Raw genomic sequence first — 16547 nt, forward strand, 5'->3', positions numbered from 1 at the left:
CCGAACTGTCTTCCAAAGTGACTACAGCATCGTGCATTCCCACCAGCACCGAATGAGAGTTCCTGTTGCGCCACACCCTTGCTGTCGTTTACTGTTGTCAGAGTTCCAGATTTGGATCATTCCAACAGGTGTGTAGTGGTGTCTCGTTGTTGTTTAAATTTGCATTTCCCTGATGGCGTATGATGCGGAGCATCTGTTCATACGCCACTTGCCATCCGTACATCTTTTCTGGCGAGGTGTCTGTTAAGGCCTTTGGCCCACTTTCCAACTGGGTTGTTTGTTTTCTCATTGTTGAGTTTCAGGAATTCTTCGTATATTTTGAATTAGTCCTTTATGAGACGTGTCTTTTGCAAATATTTTCTCCCCCTCTGTGGCTTATCTCCTTGGCCTCCTGACGTTGTCTTTCACAAAGCAGGAGGTTTTAATTTTAATGAAGTTCAGCTTATTCATCCTTCCTTTCATGGACTATCTGGAAAGTCATCATTCTACCTGAGGCCATCCAGGTTTTCTCCTATATTATCTTCTAGGAGTTTTATAGTTTTGTGGTTTACATTTAGGTCTGTGATCCATAAAATATCCAAATTCAAGTTAATTTTTGGGAGGAGTGCAAGGTCTGTATCTGGATTCATTTATTGGATGTCCAGTTGTTCCAACATTGTTTGCTGAAGAGACTGTCTTTGTCCACCTGACCTTTGTTCTTTAATGGAAGACCAGTTGGCTCCTTGTGGCTTTATTTCTGAGCTCTCTGCTCTGTTCTACTGATATGCTTGCGTTTCCTTTTATCAATACCCGCTGTCGCAATCACTGCACTTCCCAGGAAGTCTCAGCGACACTATTTCCATATTATTTCTTCCACAAGCTTAGGCAGAAATTACCCAATGCTTAAGTAATACCAACTTTCTGAGTTGAGAGCTGCCATGCCATCACGATACTGATCTAGCTTTATTAGATGGTTGGGAAGCTGCGATTCTCTAGATGCAGCATATCCCTGACTTTTTAGGAGTGTGAAAGGCCTACAGCCGCCAAGACAGTTAATGAAAAGAAGGTAGGCTCGCGTGCCTGCTTTGCTTCAAACACCCCATGGGTGGACGCCGAGGTTTCACAGGCTCTTTTGGGTTTGAGCACATCCTTGTCTTCTCCGGTCTTGCTTTGCGTATCAGATAGACATTCAGGACTTCCTCTAGGACAGGAACTGAGTAATTTGGAAAGAAAACTATGTATTTTAATTGATTGCAGGGACCTTTCCTTACCAGTGCCGCCCTAATGAGGAGGTTGCGTCTGGGCTGTAATCACGCTTCCACTTTTCCCTGTGTCTCTCCCCTCATATGCATTTTCACGTTTCAGTATTTTGCTTGAAAACTGTATTATCTGGCAATTTGTTCGCCTTCCACAGCACAAGAAAATCAGAGTTTAAGTGACAATGAATCTTATCTGAAGATTTGCTTCAGGTATTGACATTCTTTTTCATAATCTCTGTTGGGAAAGTTTTCTGCACTTCTGCTTTGATTTGAAACTTCCACTTAAGTGGCTTCCCTTTTCTGTGGGACACAGGAAAGCACACATCTGCCCCGCTGAGGTCCCTTAGGTGCGTTACCCCTCAGTGTAACTCCACAGAAGTCGGCTGCTGCTCTGAAGCCTGATCCCCAAGCTGCATGTGGGGTTGGTCCAGTTTATATGCATCATTCAAAGCACTGGCTGCTTTCTCTTAGACTGTCCTCAGTACGTGATGCTGTGCAAAAATAGTTCTTGCATCCTTTAGTTCCAGGTGAAGTCTTATGACATGACTATAAACCCTTGGGAGTGTGTGCTTTTCATGACGATGCTGCCTAAAACTTAATCACCACAGGACAAGGGCTTCTTCAAGAAGATTGTCAGGTGAGACTGAGGTAAGTCATGGTGCATGCGACGCTCATGATCTTGGACCATCTTAGAAATAGTCAGATAGCTGAAATCCAGGTACAGAGGACATGCAACATAAATCACATAATAAATGGAGTTTGTATTTTTGAAACCCTGAAAGGCATGACTGAGTTAACCTCCTGATTTGAGCTGTATGGGCTGCACCTTATGCTCAAAGGAGCTATACACCTAGTGCCACGCGAGACAAAATGTAGAGATGCTCTTGCGGGCTGGCAGTGTTAACATTAAATAAAGAGTGCTCCATTCCCCCCCAGAGGTGAAAAGGGGGGTCTCTGAATTGTTGCAAAACCAAGCTGGGATGCTGCAATTTTATGAACTCTCAGAGTTTTCATGTTCTTCAGTAGACACCTGAGCTCTTCCATTTGGGGTCAATTTCTATAAAAAATTAAACCTGCTTCTGTGATGCTGTCAAAGGCAGCATCACTTGCAAGCTTTCACTCATGGCTGAGAGCTTTGGTTTTGTTTTGTATTTTGTGGCGTGAAATCTGAGATTCCATCATTTTGCTGAAGATTGATCCTCTTCCACTGGAGTTTGGAGGTGGTCAAGCAGGAGGCCTTAATAGCCAGATCTGCCACCTGACCGTGGAGGGCGCTGGAGGCCCAAGAGTCTTATGACCAGAGACGTGGCCCCTGGACTCGCCCGCAGAGCCTTCCTTTTTTGGTTGTATTTGCCTAGTTCTGAGCTGGAGAGGGATCTGCTTAAGTTCAGAACAAAATTATAAACAAAATTAAGTAAAATAAAATATAATAAAAGCTTGTTCACTAAAGATTTCTATCTGCACGTTGGGAGGTTGTAGAGGACTTTTGTGTGCCTACCACTTACATGAGAGAACGGATGGTTCTGTAGCCGTTCGCTCCTGACGTGCATGTGGTCACACGCACACTGGCAGCGGATGTGTCTGTGCATTCAAACCAAGAACTCCGCCTTGTAGATCTGAGGCTGTAAGAGGCCCACAGCTCCCGTATTTGTATTTTACGCTGTTCCAAAGTGAGCAATGTTCAGAGGCACGCTAATGAAAGACTTGTGTGTGCATTACTATTGTGAGCTTCCTCTACCAGAAAATAAATAAAAATTAACATTTCCCCCCCTCAGTTGTAATGTCAATGTTTGCTAAAACATAGAGATTGACAAGCAATCTACCTTAACACTACAGAAAAATAAAGTTTTTAGTTGCTGAAAGAATATAGCTCAGAGCAGATTTTTCAAGATTTGTAAGTAAAAAAAAATCTGTTTTAAAATATGATCTGGATGGAAACCTGCCAAGAATTGAATTGCATCCCCTACTCCCCACACATTTCACAGGCTGAAGCCCTCACATCCAGTGAGGTGGTTTTTGGAGATGGGGCTTTTGGGAGGTGACTAGGTTCAGAGCAAGGCACAGGGATGGGGCCCCCATGATGAGATCAGTGCCCTTAGAGAAAGAAACACCAGAGAACTTGCTCTCTCTCTCTCTCTTTCTGTGTGTGAGATGACGTGAGATGTGAGAAAGCTGGCCCTCTGCAAGCTAGGAAGAGAGACTGGCTGTGCTGGCACCTTGACCTTGGACTTTTCAGCACCCAGAACTGTGAGAAATAAACCTCTGTTGTTTAAACCACACAATCTGTGGTGTTTTGTTATCGTAACCTGAGTGGACTAAGACAAACACCCACACATAGAACACTTTAAGGTGGCACTTATTATGTAAATTTGGTATTATATGTCACTGCATGCTATATATTACATGAATTGTATATAAATATTTCATAAGTAACTTTTATAACACTTATAATAAACCAACTAGTGATAATATTAGTTAACTTGGTGTTGCCCGAGGTGTTGCAATGGATCTAGAACATACTGGAGCCTTTGCATTGTTTTTATATGTATATTTTAATTGTTAGAAATGTTTCAAATACTTCAAATATTTGCAGAATCTCTAAAAGCACCTTTGGGAAACTTAGTGTTTCCAGAGCGTGAATACCCTTGACCAAAACCATAACCAGATGTAGTTGCATTTTTCTTGAAGGTATCTGAACAGCCCTCTGGAGGAGTGTGTGGACTTATTAGTAAACCCTCCTGCTGAGCAGAGAGGCCGCAGTGCAGTGCGTAAGAACACGGGCTCTGTTTGAGCACTGGTCTCCGACGACTGGTATCACTTTCCTAGTTTGTAAAAGGGAATGTATCAGTCAGCTAGGGTTGCTGTAACAAAACAGCACAGACTGAGTGAAACAAGCAATAGTAATTTAGTTTCCCTCCGTTCTGGTGGCCAGAGGTCCAAGGTGAGAGTGCCGTGGGGCTGTGTCCTGTGAGAGCGTGCTTCCTGGCTCACGGACAAGGCCTTCGCACTGCGTGTGCACGTGGCCTTTCCCCTGAGTGAGACATCTCTGGGGGCTCTTCCTTGTCTTGTAAGGACACCAGTTCTACTGGATCAGGGCCCCACCCTCATGACCTCATTTAACCCTAATCCCCTCCTAAAGGCCGTGTCTCCAAATTCAGTCACTTTAGGGGATGGAGAGTCAACATGAATTTTGGGAACACAATTCGGTCTTAACTGATGATCCAGTGCTCAACTCCTAGGACTGATGTGAGGTTTAAGTGGCTTGACTCATTAGCGGGTCTTAGAACAGTGCTGGCACGGAATGGGGGCTGCATAGTTTGTTAGCTGCCTTTATTACTGGAAAATATCATGGCTTCATAAAAACAACCTTATGCTTATTAAGACAGTGACCACACTTTGGAAAGTGGTGGATCATTTCATGTGTTTTCACCCAGTGTTGTTTTGGCAGACAGAGGACAGAGTCAGTTCTCCGCTGGGACCCTCAGGGAGTGGCCAGCAACAGAGCTTCTCCACGTCTTGGCAGCTGACAGTGTGACGCTCTGACTGTCAGCCTTCGCTGCTCCGAGCCAGAAGGTCCCCTTAGCATGACTGGGAGGTGACTTCAATGGCCAGAGTCCCAGTCCAGATCCGCACACTTCAGATTTGCCAGCAGGGTCGGCCTAAGAGAGCTGGGAGTAAACATTCATGTGCCTGGGTTGAGTTGGGAGCAGGGTTCCATCATCCTCTGTAGCCTTGGAATCCAGTTTGGTGTCTATGAAAACGTGGTAAGTAATGGATGAATGAAAATGGAGTAAACAATGGATGAATGACATCCTTTTTTTTTAACATTTTTATTGATTCATAATCATTTTACAGTGTTGTGTCAAATTCCAGTGTTCAGCCCAATTTTTCAGTCATACATGGACATATACACACTCATTGTCACATTTTTTTCTCTGTGATTTATCATAACATTTTGTGTATATTTGCCTGTGCTATACAGTGTAATCTTGTTTATCTGTTCTACAATTTTGAAATCCCAGTCTATCCCTTCCCACCCTCTACCCCGCCCCCCCCGTAACCACAAGTCTGTATTCTCTGTCCATGAGTCTATTTCTGTCCTGTATTTATGCTTTGTTTTTGTTTGTTTGTTTGTTTTTGTTTTTTAGATTCCACATATGAGCAATCTCATATGGTATTTTTCTTTCTCTTTCTGGCTTACTTCACTTAGAATGACATTCTCTAGGAGCATCCATGTTGCTGCAAATGGCATTATGTTGTTGGTTTTTATGGCTGAGTAGTATTCCATTGTATAAATATACCACACCTTCTTTATCCAGTCACCTGTTGATGGACATTTAGGTTGTTTCCATGTTTTGGCTATTGTAAATAGTGCTGCTATGAACATTGGGGTGCAGGTGTCATCCTGAAGTAGATTTCCTTCTGGGTACAAGCCCAGGAGTGGGATTCCTGGGTCATATGGTAAGTCTATTCCTAGTCTTTTGAGGAATCTCCACACTGTTTTCCATAGTGGCTGCACCAAACTGCATTCCCACCAGCAGTGTAGGAGGGTTCCCCTTTCTCCACAGCCTCTCCAGCATTTGTCATTTTTGGATTTTTGAATGACGGCCATTCTGACTGGTGTGAGGTGATACCTCATTGTAGTTTTGATTTGCATTTCTCTGATAATTAGTGATATTGAACATTTTTTCATGTGCTTTTTGATCATTTGTATGTCTTCCTTGGAGAATTGCTTGTTTAGGTCTTCTGCCCATTTTTGTATTGGGTTGTTTATTTTTTTCTTATTGAGTCGTATGAGCTGCTTATATATTTTGGAGATCAAGCCTTTGTCGGTTTCACTTGCAAAAATTTTCTCCCATTCCGTAGGTTTTCTTCTTGTTTTATTTCTGGTTTCCTTTGCTCTGCAGAAGCTTGTAAGTTTCATTAGGTCCCATTTGTTTATTCTTGCTTTTATTTCTTCTAGGAGAAAATTTTTGAAATGTATGTCAGATAATGTTTTGCCTATGTTTTCCTATAGGAGGTTTATTGTATCTTGTCTTATGTTTAAGTCTTTAATCCATTTTGAGTTGATTTTTGTATATGGTGTAAGGGTGTGTTCTAGCTTCATTGTTTTACATGCTGCTGTCCAGTTTTCCCAACACCATTTGCTGAAGAGACTGTCTTTATTCCATTGTATATTCTTGCCTCCTTTGTCGAAGATGAGTTGACCAAAAGTTTGTGGGTTCATTTCTGGGCTCTCTATTCTGTTCCATTGGTCTATATGTCTGTTTTGGTACCAATACCATGCTGTCTTGATGACTGTAGCTCTATAGTATTGTCTGAAGTCTGGGAGAGTTATTCCTCCAGCCTCTTTCTTTCTCTTCAGTAATGCTTTAGCAATTCTAGGTCTTTGATGGTTCCATATAAATTTTATTATGATTTGTTCTAGTTCTGTGAAATATGTCCTGGGTAATTGGATAGGGATTGCATTAAATCTGTAGATTGCCTTGGGCAGTTTGACCATTTTAACAATATTGATTCTTCCAATCCAAGAGCATGGAATATCTTTCCATTTTTTAAAGTCTTCTTTAATTTCCTTCATCAATGGTTTATAGTTTTCTGTGTATAATTCTTTCACCTCCTTGGTTAGATTTATTCCCAGATATTTTATTACTTTGGGTGCTATTTTAAAGGGGATTGTTTCTTTACTTTCTTTCTCTGTTGATGTATCGTTAGTGTAAAGAAAGGCAACTGATTTTTGAACATTAATTTTGTAACCTGCTACCTTGCTGAATTCTTCGATCAGCTCTAGTAGCTTTTTTGTGGACCTTTTAGGGTTTTCTATATATAGTAACATGTCGTCAGCATATAATGACACTTTTACCTCTTCTTTTCCAATTTGGATCCCTTTTATTTCTTTCTCTTGCCTGATTGCTGTGGCTAGGACTTCCAGGACTATATTGAATAGGAGTGGTGATAGTGGGCATCCTTGTCTTGTCCCAGATTTTAGTGGGAAGCTTTTGAGTTTTTCACCGTTGAGAACTATGCTGGCTATAGGTTTGTCATATATAGCTTTTATTATGTTGAGATATGTTCCCTCTATACCCACTTTGGCGAGAGTTTTTATCATAAATGGGTGTTGAATTTTATCAAATGCTTTTTCTGCATCGATTGAGATGATCATGTGGTTTTTGTCCTTTCTCTTGTTGATGTGATGTATTACATTGATTGATTTGCGTATGTTGAACCAGCCTTGTGTCCCTGGGGTGAACCCCACTTGGTCAGGATGTATAATCTTTTTTATGTGTTGTTGGATTCTATTTGCTAAAATTTTGGTGAGGATTTTGGCGTCTATGTTCATCAGTGATATTGGCCTATAATTCTCTTTTTTTGTAGTGTCTTTGCCTGGTTTTGGTATCAGGGTGATGGTGGCTTCATAGAATGAGCTTGGGAGTATTCCCTCCTTTTCAATCGTCTGGAAGAGTTTGAGAAGGACTGGTATGAGTTCTTCTTTGTATGTTTGGTAGAATTCCCCGGTGAAGCCGTCCGGTCCTGGACTTTTATTTGTAGGGAGGTTTTTAATTGCTATTTCTATTTCCTTTCTAGTGATCGGATTGTTCAAGTGTTCAGTTTCTTCTTGATTCAGTTTTGGTGGACAGTATGTTTCCAGAAACTTGTCCATCTCCTCTAGGTTATCCAGTTTGGTTCCATATAGTGTTTCATAATATTCTCGTATGATATTCTGTATTTCTATTTTGTTTGTTGTAATTTCTCCATTTTCCTTTCTTATTTTGCTAATTTGTGCTCTCTCTTTTTTCTTCTTTGTGAGTTTGGCCAGAGGTTTGTCGATTTTATTTACTTTTTCAAAAAACCAACTTTTGGTTTGGTTGATTTTTTCTATGGTCTTGTTAATCTCTATTGTATTTAATTCCTCTCTGATCTTTATTATTTCCTTCCTCTGCTGCTTTTTGGGGCTTTTTGTTCTTCTTTTTCTAATTGATTTAGGTGGTGGGTTAACTTGTTTATTTGAGATTGTTCTTCTTTTTTGAGAAAGGCCTGTATCGCTATAAACTTCCCTCTTAGCACTGCCTTTGCTGTGTCCCATAGGTTTTGAGTGGTTGTGCTTTCATTATCATTTGTCTCAAGGTATTTTTTAATTTCAGCTTTGATTTCCTCATTGATCCATTGTTTTTTCAATAACATATTGTTTAATCTCCATGCTTTTCTTTTTTTCTCCTTTGTTTCTCTGTTGTTGATTTCCAGTTTCATGGCATTGTGGTCAGTAAAGATGCTTGAGATAATTTCTATCTTCTTAAATTTGTTGAGGTTTCTTTTGTGTCCAAGTACATGATCGATCCTGGAAAATGTTCCATGTGCACTTGAAAAGAATGTATATTCTATTTTTGGGGGGTGTAAAGCTCTGAAAATATCCACCAAATCTAGTTTTTCTATTGTAGTATTTAATTTCTCTGTTGCCTTGTTTATTTTCTGTCTGGAAGATCTGTCTAGTGATGTTAATGCAGTGTTAAAATCTCCAACTATGATTGTATTCCCATCAATATCCCCCTTTATCTCTGTTAGTAATTCTTGTATGTACTTAGGTGCTCCTATATTGGGTGCATATATATTAACGAGTGTAATATCTTCATCTTGTATCACTCCTTTAATCATTATAAAATGTCCTTCTTTATCTTTCTTTATGGCCTTTGTTTTAAAGTCTATTTTGTCTGAAATCAGTACTGCAACACCTGCTTTTTTGGCTTTTCCATTTGCATGGAATATCCTTTTCCATCCTTTCACTCTCAATCTATATGTGTCCTTCTCCCTAAAGTGGGTCTCTTGTATGCAGCATATTGAAGGTTCTTGCTTTATTATCCAGTCTGCCACTCTATGTCTTTTGACTGGAGCATTTAGTCCATTAACATTTACAGTAATTAATGATAGATGTGTGTTTATTGCCATTTTGAACTTATCTTTGCAGTTGAATTGGTATATCCTCTTTGTTCCTTTCTTCTTCCTTTTGTGGTTTGGTAATTTTCCTTCGTATTATCACGGATTTTATTTAATTTTTGTGACTCCCTTGTAAATTTTTGACTTGTGGTTACCCCTTTTTGTAAATCTATTAACCTATACCCATTTTTAATAAACTGATAATAACATGATCTCAAACCCATCCTACTGTTAAAAAAATTTTAAAAAGAAAAAAAATTCTATATTTCCCTGCCTCCCTCTCCCACTCTCAGTGATTTGTATGTCTTCTTTTATAATTTCGTGTTTTCTTAATTTGTAATTCATGAGTTATCACCTTTCCAGTTGTGAGTTTCTCATTTCTGTAGCATCCTGCTGCTTTTGTATTTAGAATAGCCCTTTCAATATTTCTTTTAGCATGGGTTTAGTGTTGCTAAACTCCTGCAGCTTTTTTTTGTCAGTGAAACTCTTTATTTCTCCTTCTATCCTAAAGGATAGCCTTGCTGGATAAAGTATCCTAGGCTGCATCTTTTTTTCATTCAGGGCTTTGAATATATCTTGCCACTCCCTTCTGGCCTGTAGTGTTTGTGTAGAGAAATCAGCTGAGCGCCTTATGGGGGTTCCCTTGTAGTTCACTCTTTGCTTTTCTCTTGCTGCCTTTAGAATCATTTCTTTATCCTTGACTCTGGCCATCTTGATTATGATATGTCTTGGTGTGGGTCTATTTGGGTTCTTCCTGTTTGGGACCCTCTGAGCTTCCTGTACTTGTATATCTGATTCCTTCTTTAAGTTTGCGAAGTTTTCAGTCATGATTTCTTCAAAAACCTTTTCAATTCCCTTTGATTCTTCTTCCCCTTCTGGGACCCCTATTATGCGAAGATTGGGACGCTTTATATTATCCCATAGGTCCCTTATGCTATTATCATTATTTTTTATTTGCTTATCTTGTAGTTCTTCTGAATGGGTGCTTTCTGTTGCCCTGTCTTCTAGATCACTAATTCGTTCCTCTGCATTAACTAGTCGGCTTTGCACAGCTGTTAGATCATTCCTCATCTCTGTCATTGAGTTTTCCCATTTTGCTTGGCTCTTCTTTATAGCTTCAATTTCATTTTTGACATATTTTATTTCTCTAAGCATTATCTCTTTTAATTCCTTCAGCAATTTGATCACTCCTTTTTTGAAATCTTGATCTAGTAGGCTATCGATGTCTATTTCATTGAGTTTTCTTTCAGGGGATTCCTCTTGTTCTTTTAATTGGTAAAGGTTTCTCTGCTTCTTCATCTTGCTCATACCTCTCTGGCACTGTGGTTTATGGAGTATCAGTTGTCTATTTTGGATCTTAAGGATTTTATCTATCTAATGCCTATTTAGGAATAGAACTTAGGAAAAAAAAAGAAAAAAGGAAAAAGAAAAAAAGAGAAAAGAATAAGAGAGAGAGAGAAAGATTTTTAAAAGAAGGGAGAAAGAGGGTTTGAAAACAATGTATAATGAATAATAGAAGAGCGGGTTGAAGCAGAGTATTAATCGGGTGGAGACGTCCTTTTAAAACCTTTAAAAAAAAAAAGGGGGTGGGGAGATGAATATATGTGTTTGAAGCCTGTGTCTAATCAATAACAGGACATCAAAACCCAAGAGAAATAGAAATGAATAAAGAAGTAAAAATTAAAAGAGTAATTGAAAGTAGAACAGATTAAAACAAAACAAAAGAAAAACAAAAACAGAAAACAAAAAAACAAAAGAAAGCAAAACAAAAACCAAAAAAAAAAAAAAAAAAAAGGGGGTTGTCGGTGATCTCCTGGAGTCTGTGTGCTTTTAATGTGAAGTCCTTCTGTCTTCGTCCTGATTTGGAAGCTCAGCTTGTTTTCATAGGCCCTCCGTTGGCGCCCTCTTCTGTGCTGCTCCCAGCACCTGTCGGCGAGCAGATCGCGCCTCCTCCTAACACGGGGTCAGATGCAGCTCTCCTCTGCTGCGGGCGGGCGGGTCACTGCCCCTCCGGATGCCGCAGTCAGATGTTGCAGACTGGCCAGGCAGGAGGGCGGGTCGTGCCCCCTCCCAGCACCTCGGTCAGGGGTTGTGTTCCTGCCCGACAGGCGGGGGGCCGCTCTCCCCCTGCCTGCGCCGCCGGTAGCTCCGCTGCTCTGTGCGGCTGCGCGCTCTGTGCCGGCGCTCCGCCCCGTTCGGCGGTTCGGCACTCCGCCCTGGTCGCGCTCCGCCCCGGTCGGCGCTCCGCCCGGGTCGCACTCCGCCCTGGTCGCGCTCCGCGGGTGGGCTCGGGGAAGACCGAGGGGCAGCCTCGTTCCTGCTCTGAGCCAAGACCCAGCTGCTTGTTTGTCTTTGTGGAGCAAGTTCTCTGGGGGACCGGAATGGAAGGATCCTATCTGCCCAGGGCTGTAGGCCCGTCTCAGTCTGGCCCTTGAGGCTGCTAAGCCCTTCGGTGCGGACGCAGGTTTCGCCTCTGCCCCCGCCTGGGTGTTAAGCGCCTGAGAATATGGCGGCTCTGCCTGGGCCCCGCCCCTCTTCCCCTGAAAAGTTTCCGCGTGTTTTCAGAGATGGGGGTATGCACCCTTCCCCCGAGAGCACATCAACCTTGCTGTTTTATGGAGGGCCCAGGTTGTTCTGTCCTGTACACCCACAGCCCCGGCGCCCAGCCCCTTGCAGTCCCCTGGAGCTGCCTCCGCGCCCGTCCTCGCCCGGCTTGTGCAGCCTGGCCCTGCCCGCCGCTGCCGGCCCGCGTCTCAGGCTCGGTGTCGGGGGGACGCTCTGTGCCCGTTTAACTTAGTTCTGTCAAACAAGGGCTGCTCTGTACAGATCCGAACCTCGGAGGCTCCCCCTCCGTCCCGCTGGCCTCTCAGTTGGAGAGGGGAGACCCAGCGAGCGAGCGCCAGTCCTCCTTTGCCGCTCCCTCCCCGCGGGACCCGTCCCGCGCTGCTTTGCCTTTTGTTCTTTCTTTTTTCCTTTTCTCCTACCAGATTTTTGGCGTCTTTATCTTTTGAAGAGGGCGATGATCTGCTGGAGTTCCGCAGGTGCTCTGGTTGGCTGAGTGGGTCTGTAGATGTGGGTCTTGGTGTATTTGTGGGAGAGGGTGGCTTACAGGCGTCCTTCTACTCTGCCATCTTGCCCGGAAGTCCGACATCCTTCTTTTAGTTAAAGCTCCTGTGAGATGCTAAGGACCTTTGGCTGCTTCTTTTCTGGCAAAAAGAGAAAGAAAGATAGAGAAGAAAGAAAGGCAAAAGTGAACAAAAAAAGACAGAAAAGAAGAAACGAAGGATGTCAGGCAGAAAGGAGGGATGGAAGGAGGGAGGAGAGAAAGTGAAGGGCTGGGAGAGAAGAGGAGGGAGCAAGTGAGGCAGAGAAAGAGAGGGAGAACGGAGCCGGAGGAGGCAGGGCGTAAGGAGCCGTGCGCGGCTGTCTTGGAGGCAGGAGGCTTCCGGTGCTCCAGGACCAGGCCGTCACAGACTTCACCTGCCTCTCTCACCATGTAAGTCACCCAGCGACTTCCTCTCTGCTTTGATGTCCACTCCTGCTCGCCCCCGTGGCTGTGCTGAGACGGGCTCCATCCAGGTCTCCTTCACACTGAGGACCAGGTGGCTGTGATGGACACGTGTGGGAATCCACGGCGCGGGAGTAAACTAGACAAGGCAGGGAGGAAGCAGACGGAGACGGGGAAGCTTCTCGGCAGTTTTCTTCATCAGCCTTGTCACTCGTCTCCCCCTGTCCTGCTCTTGGGCTCCTTTGAACTGCGGAGAGTCTGGTGCAGAGGGAAACAGCGTTCCGAAGAGGCCGGGAGGAGCCCGGCTGGGCGGGAGTGGACGGGGATGTGCCTGCCTGTCTGTTTGGAGCACCTTTCAGGCACTGGGCGGACTCAGGCCAGGCCCTGGGACAAACTGGGCAGGTGGGCTTCAGGACAGACACTCATACAGACCCACGTGTACCTGAGAAAGTTCACAGGGCTGGGAGTGGATGGAGCATGTTCTGGAAGACAAGGACTAGTGTTCAAGGCGACCGGCCACTTACCGCTCACTCTTCCTGTGACCTGTGCACATAGCGCGATTTCTCGATGACTTTCTCATTTAAAATAAAAAGGTGCACGGTCTGCAAGGCCCTTCTGGTCCCTAAATCTTATCATCTTACTGTATAACTTTACTCCTCCACTGACAGGATGTTCTCACCCCAGAATCTCGGAGGGAGGTGCCAGGGGAGCCTTTGAGAGATGGCAGAGGGCGTGACGCTGGGGGGGCCGTGGGGGCTTGGCCTCAGCCTTCCTGGGGTTTCTCAGGAACTTCTTGGGAGCCCAGCCAGGGGGTTCTGTGCTTCCAAAATGACAGAAGTTAGCAGCAAAATCAGGGGAACAAACACGTGTGAACAAACTAAGAAAATGGTAGTCAAGACTTAGAAAGAGGAGAGGCCCGGAGACGCTGGGTGTGAAGCCCACGAGGCGTCTGTCCCCTCACCACGGGACTCCTCCCCACCCCCAGCTCCCCATGGTGGTGGATGAGGTGTGGGCGGCCCAGCAGGACAGAGACTGTTACTGGTTAGGCCAGAGTACTCAAATCTCTGGAACACAGAAAAGCAATTTGGGACTTAGGTGGTTAAAGTTTCCAGCGGCTTTTAAAAATGCCTCCCCCCCATGAATAATCAAAGACATTTTGGCCATTTGCTCATAAATAGAGCTGCTCAACAGCACGAGAAATCATGCCGACCATGCAGGGAGGCATAAAAATCTCTGAATTATGTATTAAAATGTCATGTGAGAAGAAAAAGTGCTAAAGAAATACTGCAAGAAAAATAAATAAACCGGCATTAAAAGTGAGCACGACCATTTAGTCAGTTATGGCAAACGTAGAACAACAAAGAGCCGTGTCTGGAAGTTAACAACGGTTTTAATTTTACCCCCGCCTTCTCCATTCTACACTGCGTCCAGGTGTGAACAGAGCTGAGGCCGAAACATTGATTTTTATGTCCACATTAAATATACATATATTTTAAAAGAATTTGCAAGTAGGATGTGTATAAAATTACTAAACTGGGACTGACAGCCTTCTGGCATCATCATTACTTCCTTGAGAAACAGCCTGCTCCCCTGGGATATCTTCTTGGTGGATGTTCAGAGGACCTGAGTCCAGGGCCTGCTCCAGAACTCAGCGTGGTTCGTGTACCTTTTTGGGCCTCAATTTTCCCATCTCTGAAGTTGGTGTTAGGTCTGTCTTCTTAGTTATTATTATTAGCAATAGCGACAACATAATTACTGTTACCGTGATGATTTGTATTTATTGAATTAAACATCCTCACGTATATGAAGGAATAAGACCCCAGGTACTGGACTCTGGCCCCACATTCTCTGAAGGGCAGGAGATGGATTTTTAAACGTGGTCCTGAGGGACCAAACACATCCCGTGTTTCCTTCTGTTGTTGCTGTTCTGTTACCGTTTGGTTGTGACTTTCGGAAAAACACAAACATTTTCCACTTTGGATTTCAAGGAGGAAAAAGACGTGCTGTGAATATTAAGAACAGCCCGTTTTGAAACACTGAGTGTGGCTGCTGTGGGGGTTTGAGACGCAGGGTGCAAGAGCGATGGGTGTGCAGATGGGGGTCTCCATGCGCTTTGTCCCGGGGCTTCCTTTCCTCCAGAGGCTGCCCCTGGTTCTCACCTCCCTTCATCCAGACTGACGTGGAGAGCTACAGGGAGAGGGTGGCTCTGACAGTACGGGCTCTAAGCCGTGTCCAGCTGCGCGTCTGCAGTGACCACACTCCATTCCGTATAGCGATGGCTTAGATTTCAGTACAGGCCTTTTTTTTTACTCTTAAATATGCTACATTAAACCGTGATTATGCTATGCTATTCCATCTACAACATAACATAATAATCCTGATGGGACTAAAAACTCCATCCCCGTTTCGGTGGGTCTTTTCCATTCACCAAGCACATGAACAGGCATCATTACCCTATTTGGACTGGGAGACTTACAAGGCCCAGGGACGTGGTGAGGGACGTGTTCTCCAGAAGATTATTTGTAGCCTGAGTGACTAGCTTTCCACTTCCAGTTAAAAAAACAAGCAAATAAACAGTTGGTACTTACCCGATCTGATTTGGTAGCTTTACCGGGGGTAGTAATTTCCATTTTAGTTTGTAACAGAGGCATTGACCAGTTTCATGGAGGCTTCAAATACTCACGACCTTCATGACCTTGGAGAATTAATCACATCCAAGTCGGTCACCTATGGAATATGACAGAGTTGCTAACTCGAATGGCAAGACCCCTGTGTACAAACTGTGTCCTTTCCCAACTTCCTACCCTGAAGGACTGATCATGGTGAGTAGACAGTATGAGATTTTACTGGACTAGTTTCAACACTGTGTGGACTGAGTGTGTTTCATCTGTCCTTATCAAGACTTTGATAGAGATTCCGAGTTACTGGTCCAGATCTCTGACTGACTGCATGGTAAGAACAGGGGAAAGTCAACCTGGGTTACATTAACCTTGGGGCTCAGGTTGGAATGGACAAAATTCCCACCCATTTTTTTTTTTAAATCAGGGCTAAGAAATGGTTGTTAGAGGTGGCTACAGCACTGTTGAAGGAAGATCAGATTCAGAATAAAAATGTTACTCAAGTCTTTGTATCCTGGCATCAGCTGTGCGACGCTAGGTATATTATGTGACCTCCGTAAGATTCAGTTTTCTTCTTGGTGAAACAGGATAATGATGAACACCCTGGCCATCAAAGATCTTTGTGGCAGAGTTTGACAGGATCAAATGAGAAAAGGAACACAGCAGCCTCCTGTGAAATGGGACACTTGAAAGAAATGTAAGTGGCTATTTTCTACGGTAGGGACATGGCCCTGCTGGTGGCTGAGGTGAGAAATATCTTCCCCAGAGACACAAATACGCAAGTGAAATTAGTGCTCTAATGGTCTTGTGTAAGAAATAACATTGTGTTTCAAAATGCGTTGCAACAAATTGCATTGCAACAAAAGCCTCTTTTTACACTTGACTCCCTGCTTATCATCAAGCCAGCCACTCTGTTACTGGCCAAATCCATTTTTGTTTCCCCTTTTTTGAATAACTGATTGCCAGGGCTTATATTTTGATTAATATAGTTAAATAAATATATTATATACAGGTATACACCCAGTCATCATGGCAACTGATTTCCTGACTATCAGTGCTTATTGATGGGCTCCCACTGCAGAGTTCTTACAACAATGCCTGGTCCCCTTGCCACGTTTGTCACTATTTTTATCACAGACAATAAACTAGCAAATAACTGAACTGCTCTCTGAAGTCCTTATCTTGGATGAAATTATATTACCCAGACAGGGCGTGGCCTCAGCGGGTTCTCTCAAGCTTGTTTATTTTATTTTG

This window comes from Vicugna pacos, chromosome 8 (genome assembly GCF_048564905.1).
Source record: "Vicugna pacos chromosome 8, VicPac4, whole genome shotgun sequence".
Taxonomy (NCBI): domain Eukaryota; kingdom Metazoa; phylum Chordata; class Mammalia; order Artiodactyla; family Camelidae; genus Vicugna; species Vicugna pacos.